Source organism: Heloderma suspectum, chromosome 2 (assembly GCF_057233095.1).
Source record: "Heloderma suspectum isolate Gila_16-S chromosome 2, 16-S_ref, whole genome shotgun sequence".
Lineage (NCBI taxonomy): Eukaryota > Metazoa > Chordata > Lepidosauria > Squamata > Helodermatidae > Heloderma > Heloderma suspectum.
The window spans coordinates 214,020,441-214,033,653 of NC_139459.1; positions in this window are offsets into that span (position 1 = coordinate 214,020,441).

A 13,213-nucleotide genomic window follows, 5' to 3' on the forward strand; every position below is an offset into this window, starting at 1 on the left:
CAAAATGAAGCAGGACAAAGGCTAAGCGAGTTTTGCCAAGAGAACACGCTGATCATAGCAAACACTCTTTTCCAACAGCACAAGAGGCGACTCTACACATGGACATCACCAGATGGTCAATATCGAAATCAAATTGATTATGTCCTTTGCAGCCAAAGATGGAGAAGCTTTATACAGTCAGTAAAAACAAGACCTGGAGCTGACTGTGGCTCAGATCATGAGCTTCTTGTTGCAAAATTCTGGCTGAAATTGAAGAACGTAGGGAAAACCACTAAACCATTCAGGTATGACCTAAATCATATCCCTGATGAATATACAGTGGAGGTGAGGAATAGAATTAAGGGATTCGATCTGATAAACAGAGTGCCTGAGGAACTATGGACGGAGGTCCGTAACATTGTTCAGGAGGCAGCAACTCAATCCATCCCAAAGAAAAAGAAATGCAAGAAAGCGAAGTGGCTATCTGATGAGACTTTACAAGTAGCTGAGGAAAGAAGGGAAGCGAAAAGCAAGGGAGAAAGGGGAAGATATATCCAACGGAACGCAGAGTTACAGAGAATAGCAAGGAGAGACAAGAAGGCCTTCTTAAATGAACAATGCAAATAAATTGAGGAAAAGAATAGAATGGGAAAGACTAGAGATCTTTTCAAGAAAATCGGAGATCTCAAGGGAACATTTTGTGCAAAGACGGGCATGCTAAAGGACAAAGAAGGCAGGGACCTAACAGAAGCAGATGAGATTAAGAAGAGGTGGCAAGAATACACAGAAGAACTATACAGGAAAGATCTTAATGTCCCTGATAGCCATGAGAGTGCGGTCACTGAACTTGAGCTGGACATCCTAGAGAGTGAAATCAAGTGGGCCTTAGGAAGCAATACTAACAACAGAGCTAGCGGAGATGACAGTATTCCAGCTGACCTATTTAAAATCCTAAAAGATGATGCTGTTAAAGTGCTGCACTCAACATGCCAACAAATGTGGAACACTCAACAGTGGCCACAAGACTGGAAAAGGTCAGTTTACATTCCAATTCCAAAGAAGGGCAACGCCAAAGAGTGTTCAAACTACCGTACAATTGCGCTCATTTCACATGCCAGCAAAGTTATGCTCAAAATCCTACAAGCTAGGCTTCAGCAGTATGTGAACCGAGAACTACTGGAAGTACAAGCTGGGTTTCGAAGAGGCAGAGGAACTAGAGATCAAATCGCCAACGTTCGCTGGATCATGGAGAAGGCAGGAGAATTCCAGAAAAACGTCTATTTCTGCTTCATTGACTATGCTAAAGCCTTTGATTGTGTGGATCACAACAAACTGTGGCAAATTCTGAAAGAGATGGGAGTATCAGACCACTTTACCTGTCTCCTGAGAAACCTGTACGAGGGTCAAGAAGCAACAGTAAGAACCGGACATGGAACAACCGATTGGTTCAAATGGGAAAGGAGTATGACAAGGCTGCATATTGTCGCCCTGCTTATTTAATTTATATGCTGAGTACATCATGAGAAACGCCGGGTTGGATGAATCACAGGTCGGAATTAAGATTGCCGGGAGAATTATCAACAACCTCAGATACGCAGACGATACCACCCTAATGGCAGAAAGCGAAGAGGATCTCAAGAGCCTCTTGTTGAGGGTGAAAGAGGAGAGTGCAAAAGCTGGTTTGAAACTCAACATTCAAAAAACTAAGGTCATGGCATCTGGCCCCATCACTTCCTGGCATATAGAAGGGGAAGAAATGGAAGCAGTGACAAATTTTACTTTCTTGGGCTCCAAGATCACTGCAGTTGGTGACTGTAGCCATGAAATTAAAACATGCTTGCTCCTTGGGAGGAAAGCTATGGCAAACCTAGACAGCATAGTAAGAAGCTGAGACATCACCTTGCCAACAAAGATTCGTATAATCAAAGCTATGGTTTTCCCAGTAGCAACGTATGACTGTGAGAGCTGGACTATAAGGAAGGCTGAGTGCCGAAGAATGGATGCCTTCGAACTGTGGTGCTGGAGAAGACTCTTATGAGTCCCCTGGACTGCAAGGAGGTCAAATCAGTCAATCCTAAAGGAAATCAACTCTGACTGCTCATTGGTAGGACAGATACTGAAGCTGAAGCTGAAATATTTTGGCCACCTAATGTGAAGAGACAACTCCCTGGAGAAGACCCTGATGCTGGGAAAGACTGAAGGCAAAAGGGGACAGCAGAGCCTCACCGATGCAATGAATATGAACTTGAGCACACTCCGGGAGAGAGCGGAGGACAGGAAGGCCTGGCATGCTATGGTCCATGGGGTCACGAAGAGTTGGACATGACTTAGCAACTGAACAACAACAACAAGTGCCACTACCTTCAATAAGCCTTACTCGTGCATAAATATACATAAGATTAAAGCAGGGATGAAGACCCTGATGATGTTGGACTACAACTCCAATCATCCTTGACTGTTGGCTTTGCTGGCTCGGGCTTATGGGGATTGAAATCCAACAACCTCTGGAGGGCCACATGTTGCCCCGTGCCCCGGGCTAATCTTTGGTGAGTCACTGAAGAAGTTCAGGATATTTTTTCTCTCCATGCCAACAATTATGCACCTTCTCCCACCCCATCTTTAGGCTTGATGGGGAAGGGACTTCCAGGGCACAAGGCAGGAGCTCCAGGCAGGCTTGTCCTCACTGTCATCAAAACTTAACATAAAGCATTGTACCAAACTAAGGAGTTGCAACATATTAATCAAATCTTAGCTCTTGTCCAGGCTAGTGTAATAAAAAATATGAGCCAAAAACTGATACTTAATAAAAGCCTAAGAACCTATGAGAGCTCAAGGTTTTTGAGGGCCCTTGGGGAAGACAACCTCTGTGGGCCCCCTCCCTCAGTGAGTCTACCTGCTGCTGATTGCCATCAGCTGCAATTGCCCCTCGTCCTCTTCCTCATCATTGCTACCACTTGCTCGCTTGACAAGCAGAGAGCCATTGAGCAAGCTGGCCCTGGCATCTGCTGCTCCTCCTCTTCACCCCCACTGCTGTCTGGGCCAGAGTGAGAGGCAGGTGAGCAAGCAGGTTGCAATGGTGAAGAGGGGGTGCAGCTCCAGGGGTCTCTTCTCAGTGGGCCTCTGCTGGGATGTGGGTCCTTGGCAGGTGCCCAGCCATGCCTTCCCTTGACACTAACCTTGCCTGCTCCATGTAAAACTTTTATCCCCCCCCCCCATAAATGGAAGAAACAGCACCCAAATGTCTGGGTGCTGAAAGGTCCCCTTGGACCCGCTCCCTTTGAACACAGACACCACCCAAGCTGCCATCTGTTTCTCTCTGATTTACTGTGCATGGCTCTGCAGGCTCTTTATGGAATTATTCAGGGAAAGGAAAACACATTTGCTTCTCCCTTTCTAATGCACAGTGCAAATTATAGTTGTTAGCTGCTCCAGTTCTTAGAGATAGGGTAGGGTGGGGTAGAACTGAAAATAAACCCAACCCAACCAAAATAAATGTAACCCCCCAGTCTTTCTTTCCAGGAGCTTAGAGCATCTTGAACATGGTTCCCCATCCAAGTAGAGCTTAATGTGAGACCTGATTAGCTTCAGCACCTTGTGGGTGCCGGCCTCTTCCCCCAGTGCTGCTGCTGGTACATCCACGGCACTACTTGACCAGAGCTCTACAGAACTGCTAGGTACTTGGGGGGTGCTGGGGTGGAGAGAGTGGCGGGGTTCACTGATGGCCTCTTGCATCATATTCTAAGGTGACCTTCCCCAAGCTGATCCCCTCCAGATGTATGGGACTACAACTTCCATCACCATCCGCCACCATGGCCAATGCGGTTGAACCAGCTGTGCCCCCTGCTGCCATGCTGTCTTTCCATTTGCATTGAGCCAGGTTATGTCCACCTTGCTTTATGCGTGCTTGCTCTTGTTACATCTTACCAAACTAACTCATTGTGAAGTATTGCTCTTTGAGGCTTTCTTGTAGCCCATGGAATCCTGTCTTGAGGACAGGGCTCCTTCATAGAACACAGAATCACTGAATCATAGAATCATAGAACAGCAGGGTTGGAAGGGGCCGACATGGCCATCGAGTCCAACCCATCCCCGACAGATGGCTGTCCAGCCATCACTTGCTTCTGATGTATTTGCCCACATCAGCATGTCCATGTACAGGCCACTGAAAAACTTTGAAAATGGCTGCCCACATAGCTGCCCACAACTACATGCGGAGCCTCTGTATCTGTGTTTCCGGCCACCAGGAGTATGTGCTGCTGATGTGGAGATTCTCCATGCCGTTGGCACTACCCCAGTGCAGAGCATTTTCAGGCGGTCATTCACATGTGCACACTCATTGCTTGATGGCTGCAGCACCAAGAGATGACTGGCACGTGTGGGTGAGCCATCATAGACCTAATGCCATGGACGGGATGTTCATGGCCCCGCACATGATCTCTCTCTCAATGCTTTTCTGTGGAGCCAGTTCACACGTTCAGCAGAGACTCAACAAGCGTAGAAGATTTAAGTGGTTGTATGCATGTGTGAACCAGCCCCAGTGGTTATCCTCCCATTGTGGAGTGGTGTCATCCAAGTCTGCATAGGAGGAGTGTGATTGCTCCATTTGGATCAGTTTCTCCTTATCTCCATCAGTGAATACAAGTTGAAGTAGAAGGTGTTCGTTCTCAGGAAACTTTGGGATAGGGAAGTTTGATTGGGATATGCTTGTGTGGCACCTTGGAGGCCGAACATTCCCACTGCTGTGGGTTCTGCTGAGCAGCACAGCCTTCTCTGATGCATCTCTTCCGTGGCCCTAAGGGCTGCAGAGCAAGCCATCCATCCATCTGCCAGCTCATAGCCCTGACTGAGACAGGCGCGACCTGACCTTCAGCGTGGTGGAGTTTTATTATGTCGACTCTCGCTTTATCAATTGCGCTGGCTTTTATGACTTCTCTGGGGTTTTATCACTACTGCTGACTCACCTTGCAGTGAAAATGGGGATTAATATTTTAAGGGAATTATGTCATGTGGCTCCCCAGAGGCCCTAGGCTATCGACCTTGGTGCTTTTCCCCATGTCCCTCTTTGCTTGCTCGGTGGGTTTTGAGTTCCCTCTCTAGCTGTTTGGCCTTTGTCTGCTTTGCCAGTCTTTCTGGTGGTGGGAAGGAAAGCAAGGGTACCCACTTCACTGGAGTGCCTGTGAGTTTTCCCCTGGTAGCGCTGGAAGGATTGGCTCTGGGGGCAGAAAGCACCTTTCCTGTGCCACAGATGCTCAGGTTTCATGCTCCTCTCAGCCCTTTTCCTTAGACATCATTTCCTGCCTCCCATAAGGTTTGTTCTCTTTAAGAACTCACTGAGATGATTCTCTCAGAGAAATCATGTGAGAAATCAAGCCTTGTAGGAGCATGTCCCCTTCTCCCCTGAATACCAGATCTGCCCTTATTATTAAGCACAGTTGTTCAAATTTTAATACATCCACGTTACAGATTGGCTTTCTCGGATTCATTCTTGCTTTGCTGTACCTACTGCTAAAACCTTTGTCTAGGCTGTGGTCTATATGACTGAATTCCTACAATGTAATGATGCAGACTACTCCATTGCTGACTCCTCCTTCCACTGTTTCTCTTCTTTGCAGTAGACTGCATGGAACCCCACCTATGCTCTTAGTTATTAAACAAAACAAGTGTTTGCTTGAGTAAACATCAAACCAAACAAGGTAATAAAATAATCAAGCAATGTTGCCTATCTCTTAGATCACTCCTGGTAAGCCTAAAATAGAACCTGGATTCATAATGACATACAGACCATAAGCACCTTGACTGTTAATGTCACAGAAGAGGTAAGGCGATACCTGGCAGCATGCCAACACCTGTTGGCATTGAAAGGTGCAAGTTCTGGGATGAGATGGCTAGATAGTGTCACCGATGCAATGGATATGGACTTGAGCACACTCCGGGAGAGAGCGGAGGACAGGAAGGCCTGGCGTGCTATGGCCCATGGGGTCACGAAGAGTCGGACATGACTGAACAACTGAACAACAACTAATTTCAATATGATTTTGCAGAAGATCTTCCCAGTCGATTATGGCCCTTTGGCCTGGCCTGTTTGATTCTCACCTGGGCACCCTTAAAGGCAACCCAAATCTTCTGCCTGAACAGCTGCTGCCTCACCATGCCTCTGGCTTGGAGCTATAGAAGAGGGCTGCCCTCTTCTCTCCCCACCCAGCCACCTACCTCCATCCCTGGCTTTAGGTGATCTTCCTTGTATGTGTGAACTAGCAGTGATCAGCACAGTTGATGTCTGGCTGCTGGGTATCTGGCATGCTAGGTGAACATACTGGTTACTCACAAAAGCCTCATGATCTTTGGAGAAAATGGTCACCTATAAGAACTCTTCTTCTCAAAAAGCCCCCCTCCTAGTACCCTTATAATTTATATATTTTATTTATATTCTGCCTTTCTGCTCAAACAATGGTGCTCAAGGCAACTAACAATAAAATCCAGATTAAAAACAAAATCTTAATCCAAACATAGCATAAAAATGAATAAATGAAAACACAGCAATGAAAGCTATATACAGCAACTAAGCAATTACAGCCCCCACCCCCTTGAATAACAGATCTGCTTATATGCTAAGGGCCTGGCTGAATAAAAATGTATTTACCTGCTGGTGGTCAAGCAGCTCTGGATGATTGACCTTGAGGCACTAGTAAAAAACAAAGGGTTGCATCCAGCTTCATGGTTCTGCCTGTGGAAGGATCCTGCTAGTAGAAGGGGACTTCTGTGTTCTCTTTCCCCTGCTGCAGCCCCCCACACCCTCTAAATCTTCTCAGGGGGGTGTCCCCCAATTTGGAGGGTGCACAGTGGGCTGCAGTGAGTGGGAGAAGAGGATGCAGAGGTCCCATTCTACCAGCAGGACCCTTCTGCTGCCAGAACCACGATGTGGGATCCAACCCCTTGGTTTTTACTAGAATCCCAAGGTCAACCAGCTAGAGCCAGGTGCAAAGAGTAGCTCAGGGTGTGGATGTTCAGGCAGAATTAAGGAGCAGGATGCCTCTGAACACCTGCTGGTTCTCTCCCCCCACCCCCTGAGCTCCCTTTCTTTTGGCAGCCTAATTTATGGGTGGGAGGTGGGGAAACATTTTTGCTACTGCTATTGTTGAACAGCAAGAAGTTAGGAACACTTGCTGATCTAAGACAACCTGCCCAGAGATCTACCAGTAGATCCATCTCTCCTTTTTTCCCATCCCTGCCTTACATTAAGAAGAGGTAGGGGAGTTAGAGAGAGGATGCTGCTAGATGGAGCAGTCTTAGCACTAGCAGTCAGAAGGCATTGTTTAGCTATTCCATCTTTTTGTACTTAATGTATTTTCATGGTAAGAAAAAAAGAAGAAAGACAGTGTGGGAAAACATGGGAGGGCTACAAGTGGAAGATGTGGTCGTTGTCTGGACCCTCTGTAAAATTCCATGAAGGAGGCAGGTTGGTGGTGCCATAAAAGCCTCATCTGGAAGCACCCTGAGTTTACTGGCATTGCTCAGTTTTCTAGGAATAGGATTGTGCTACTGGCTGGGAGACACAGTCCCTTAAGCATAGGGTCAAGCTGAGAACTGGGGTATATGCCTAATAGTAATGAGGGCTGTGACCTATGCCTAAGTTCAGCATCCCTGATATGTCCTCAGTAGCATCCACCTCCAGTACCCCAGCCATCATAAACTGCTGCCTAACAACTGGATTACAAAGCAACAACCTTTCAGTAAGCTTGCGTGAAACGGTGCCATTATCCTTATCGGCCAAATGTGTTTTTTTCTTCATCCCCACCCTTCTACTGTTAACCAATCAAGTCAATGAGCTTCTTCTGCCCCAAGGCTGGGTGATTCCAGAGGGATGAAGTCCTGATAATATAACATGGAGATGTCTCCTAGGTGGGGAGCTTCTACCTTAGTCTGCAAAAGAACACCTGATAATGGATGTTTTCCCCCTGCTTGTTCAGAGATTAAGTATCAAGGAAGATCTTTGTGCTTGGATAAGGAACTTTACCTTTGACCCACCTTCTACAGACCAAAGTTCAACAGCCTGTGCACAGACAGTGGGATGAAGAAGTGATCCAAGTACATTTAAGGGACAGGTTGTGGGTGTAGTCAGACAGATTGGCACAAAGGCTGGAGGACCAGCTCTTAATCCTGATGGCCATATGCTACCTCCAGTATCAGAGGCAGTATGCTTATGTACATCAGTTGCTGGGGAATATGGGTGGGAGGGTGCTGTTGCACTCATGCTCTGCTTGTGGATTTCCCACGGGCAGCTGGTTGGCCACTGTGTGAACAGAATGTTGAACTAGGTGGACCCTTGGTCTGATCCAGCAGGGCTTTTCTTATGTTCTTGCGACCCCTCTTTAGTGAAGGCCAAACTTTTGCACCATTTCTGAAATTCATGTAGGAAAATGACCAGCAAATAGTCACAGAGGTGCCTGTCTCTATAATATGGGAATGGCTAGGCCCACTGCCCCCCAAAAGGTGGAACCAGGAAGCTCCCATAAGCTTTCACTTGAGGTATCCAGATTCTGATCAAAATTATGCCACAGAAGGAGAAACCCTCAGACTGAGGAATCATAGAACAGGTGACAAAATTATAGTTGACCAGGGAATTGCTTTAAAGTGTATATTTCCATTTTTTAAGGGAATGTAAGAGTGGACTCAGATGACCAGGATCCAGGAGCTGCTTAGAAGCTTGCCTGTAACTGTACAGAGAAGCAGGTGTAAATAGCCTCATTTGGTGAGGTTAAATTGCATAGGTCCATAGGGCGCAGAGGAATCAGCCTTATACTGTCAAACCGCTGGTCCATCCACCTCTGTATTGTTGACCCCAGGAGTAGCAACTTCTGGTGGCCTCCAGATGTTTTCCATCTTCCAACTCCCATGATCCCTTACCATTGGCTATGGTGGCTAGAGCTGATGGGATTTGTAGGCCAAAACATTTGGAGGGCCACAAGTTGTCCAGCCCTGGTCTACCCTGAGTGGCAGTGGCTCTCCAGAGCTTAAGCTGGGGTTTTCCCCAGCCCTACCAGGCTCATAGGAGAGAATACGGTCTTTCAGATAACCTGGACCCAAGCCATATAGGGCTTTATAGGACATAACCAGCACTTTGAATTGTGCCTGGAAACAGACTGGGAGCCAGTGAAGCTGTTTTAGCAGGGGAGTTGTATGCTCCCTGTAACCAGCCCCAGTCAGCAGTCTGGCTGCAGCTCTTTGAACCAGCTGAAGTTTCCAAACACTCTTCTGAGGCAGCTCCACGCAGAATGCATTACAGTTATCCAAACGGGATGTAACTAAGGCGTGTGTCACTGTGGCCAAGTCAGACGTCTCAAGGAACGGAGGTTACAACACACATTCGTGGCAGAGCTCCTATGTGCCTACATCAGAATCATGAGTAGGCATGCGCACAAACCCTTCCCCTGTTTAACTTTTTTTCATGGGAATGACTTAGAGAAGCCCTCCTGCCCTGCAGATGAAAAATGTTAGAAATCAGAAGAATGTCTTCCGAAGTTTACATACTTTCTTCTGTGAACATATTTATATTGCTGTGCTAAATCCTGGCCAGCAGGTGTCACTGCATAGCTTTATATGGGGCAAGCTGCCTGCCTATCACCCTCATGCCAGTATATATGATCATTGCACTGAACAACCACGGACGTAATGAAGGACGTAACAATTATAGCAATACATGCTATTTGGGAATGGGAAGGTCTGCCCATATAAAGCATCTTTTCCCCAGCATGATTCAGAAGCAGAAGCATTTTTAGTGGGGTACAGGAATCCACAAACCCCAAAACATCAAAAATCAATGAGATATGTCTGTTTCCATTTCGGGGATAGCTAGCAGACTGTCTAAAGTGGTTCAGAAATACTAGATGGGCTATCTGGAAAGATATTCAGGGTGAAGGTGGCATGGAAGCTACGAGTAATGACTGGAAGACATCACCAGAGCTGTTGTGATCCCCAGGCTGTAGCAAGAGGGAGGCAGCGGGATGAGATTAGGATATCTGAAGAGCTGTAATAAAGCAAATACTAATGCTGGGATGGGTTAGGGACTGGAATGGAGGACAGCCAAGAGGGACCTATCATACTATGCCATTGTTGGGCTTGAACCCAATCAAGATTCTATGGTTTGCCAAGAGCAATGTGGCTCCTGTGGGAGTGCAGAACTTCTGAAGTTCCAGACCATCTGAGCAGCCTTGCTTGGCTGGCACACTCCTATGATCACGTTGTCAGCAGTGGCCCATGGGACTCTTCACAGGACACCCAAACAGGTATCAGCACCCCAACTCACAAGCCCTCAGCCTGACTGTTCTGTGCCAAGCCGGTCATCATGGAGGATTGCACCACTCAGCCAAGCCTTGCTCTCTGCCCAGGCGCTGTGTGCTGCACATTTCGATCTGCCCCGAAGTGCTGGCCCAGAGCCTCAGCAAACCCTTTGTGCTGAGCTAACATGGAGCGGCCTGCTTCTAAAGTCATTCCCAGAATCAGGCACTGGTAAGGATAGGCAACTGATAAGCCCGATGGTGGGCCTGTTCCATACTTGGCTGGGAACCAGGCAGAAGTCTGGGGCTGTGATCTAAAGGGTCAGAATTGCTTGGGTTCAGCAGGATCATGTGTAGCATCTTTGGAGAATGTCTATCAAGGCCAGTTTAGACATTTGGCCTGGTGAAAATGACACACCACCTTTTTTCTCTTTCTTTCTTTCTTTCTTTCTTTCTTTCTTTCTTTCTTTCTCTGTCTCTGTCTCTGTCTCTGTCTCTGTCTCTCTGTCTCACTCTTGCACTCTCTCTCTCAAATTTATACCCTATCCTTCACTGCAAAATATTTCCAGGGTGCTTTACAATGAGGTGATAAAACTAAAAGCAACAATAAAACAGTAGCCAAACAACAACGAATAAAACACCAGGATAATGCCACAGCATTAAAACAATTCATCAGATATTAGAAGCCTGGGAAAATTAACAAGGTCATTGCCTAGTACTGAAGAGACAACAGAGCCTCCTTGGAGAGAGTTTTCCAAAACCTGGTTACCACTCCCTATGGTGTCCTGGAGAAGGTCTGTGGGCCTCAGGAATGCACACAGGGCATCAGTATATGCCAGCCTTCCCTAACCTGGTGCCCTCCAGATGTTTTGAACAACTCCCAGCACTCCTACCATTGGCCATGCTGGCTGGGTATGATGAGGGTTGAAGTCCAAAACATCTGGGGTTGGATCCAGGAACCTCATTCCATATGTGGAAGGATAGCGCCCGTGGAGCGGGACTTCCATGTCCTCCCCCACATGCACCCGGCAAATCTCCCCCAGTGTGGTGGGGTGGGGAGAGGAGAGGAGAGGATGCAGCAGTCCCATTCTGCCAGTGGTATCCTTTTGTGTGCAAATTAGATTCCTGGATCCAGCCCCTGGGAAGCACCAGGTTGGGGGAGGCTGATGTGTGCATTTCCATGAGCCTTCCACCCTTTGGGAAAGAGGGAGGATCATGATGATGGGGTAGTACTCATGCATGTCTGGCTCATACACGATGCCATGTGCCTTCCTGAAGACCCAGCCATCTTCACCCTGGCATGTTACCAGGGCGAATGTCGTGGCTGGCCTTGAAATGCACCTGAACCCATATATCCACACTAAGCAGCACCATCCTGGCTCAGAGTTCTCAAACCCACCCTTCTTTGGATCAGGTTTCCTTCCAGTTTCAGCTGTGCATCCAGTTACTGACTCTCACATCAAACACTGGCACCGCTCGGGCGCTGTGCTCAGCCAGCCGAGGGGCATCTCCCACTCAAGGTCATGCCCTGGCCAGCAGGAAGGCCCTGACTCAGCAGTGGTTCTGCTCGTGCTCCCCGCCGGTTGCCTCATGGCTCTGAAGGATATTTTTGACAACTTCTCTCCTATTTATAATATTGATGATATTTGTACCCTGCCCTTCCTTGAAGGAGACCAGAGCAGTGTTTCCACCTCAGAATGTGAGGCAGTTGAGGTGAAGGGAGAACGGCCCCCTTGAGGGCCACTCAGGAAGCCGAGGAAAGAATTGAGTTCTGGATTTCCCACCTCCAAGCCCAACATGAGTCCAACTGCTGCACTAGAATAACCACTGTAGCACTGCCTCCCACCAGCGGATGATCATTTCTTAGTTGCCTTTCTCAATAAAGACTTAAGGCATCTTGCAACAAAATTGAAACTTGCAAAATTTAAAACTAGCCACAAAGAATTATCCTCTAAAATATCACCCACCCCCCAGAAGAAATGACTCACTTCTCATCAGGATAAAGCACCACAGGGTAGACGTCATGTGTAAATGCAACCCAACGGCACTCCGTTCCTAAGAGCAGCTAGCACAAGGATAGCATGCAATAAATGTTCAGTGGCTAACTACCTGCACAGCCTAATTCCTCCTTATTCCTCACCCACATGGGATGGTGAGGGACCTACCTGTAGCAATGAGTGTACATGTATGTCTTATAACAGTCTCCACAATCTGTTTTGCCAGCATAATCTCCTGCTCAAACTGCACCACTGGGACCTTCACTGCCCTTCCTCCTTCTCCCTTCCCTCTGGCCCCCTCTTGCTGTTTTCTGCTGTGCAGGTTCTTTCCAGCCAGATTCCACTCAGAGCAAGCAGCTTCATCTCCACATTTCCCATCAATGCTCTGCTTTTCATGGGAAGGCAAACACATTCCCTTGTGCTTGATCCTGGTGAAGCAGACCAGTTCTCCAACTCCAGTTGATCCCTGTCATTGTGCCAAGAAAGCCCATGGCTGGAAGCTGCCTCTTCAACCCCATGCAAGCGTTTGGATCCCGATCTAGGGTTGGATCCAGATTTAAGCTGGATCAACTGCACTTCCCTGCCCCCTCCTTCCCACATCAGCCCTACAGCCCCCTGAAGATGCTACACAGAGAGTCAGGAGACCATGTCAAATGGGGTGAGCTCTGGTGTGGTCTGGGGAACCCCAAAAATTGAGCAGAGGGACCTTACATGTGCAGAGTCCTTCTTCTCATGGAAAGCAGACTCTAGATCCAACCACCCAAGTCCCAGCATCATGCAGGGATTTCACACCTTCCATGCTAGATTGCATAAACCCCCCTCTCCCCAATAAGAAACATTCTAAACCAGATTCATTGCAATACAGGGTTCAGTCTTTCTGCAGCTTAAATCTCCTTGCTCTTGCACTTCAGAGAAATGTGAGCAATGCTGTGTCATTTCTACATTACTGTAAAATAAAAGAAA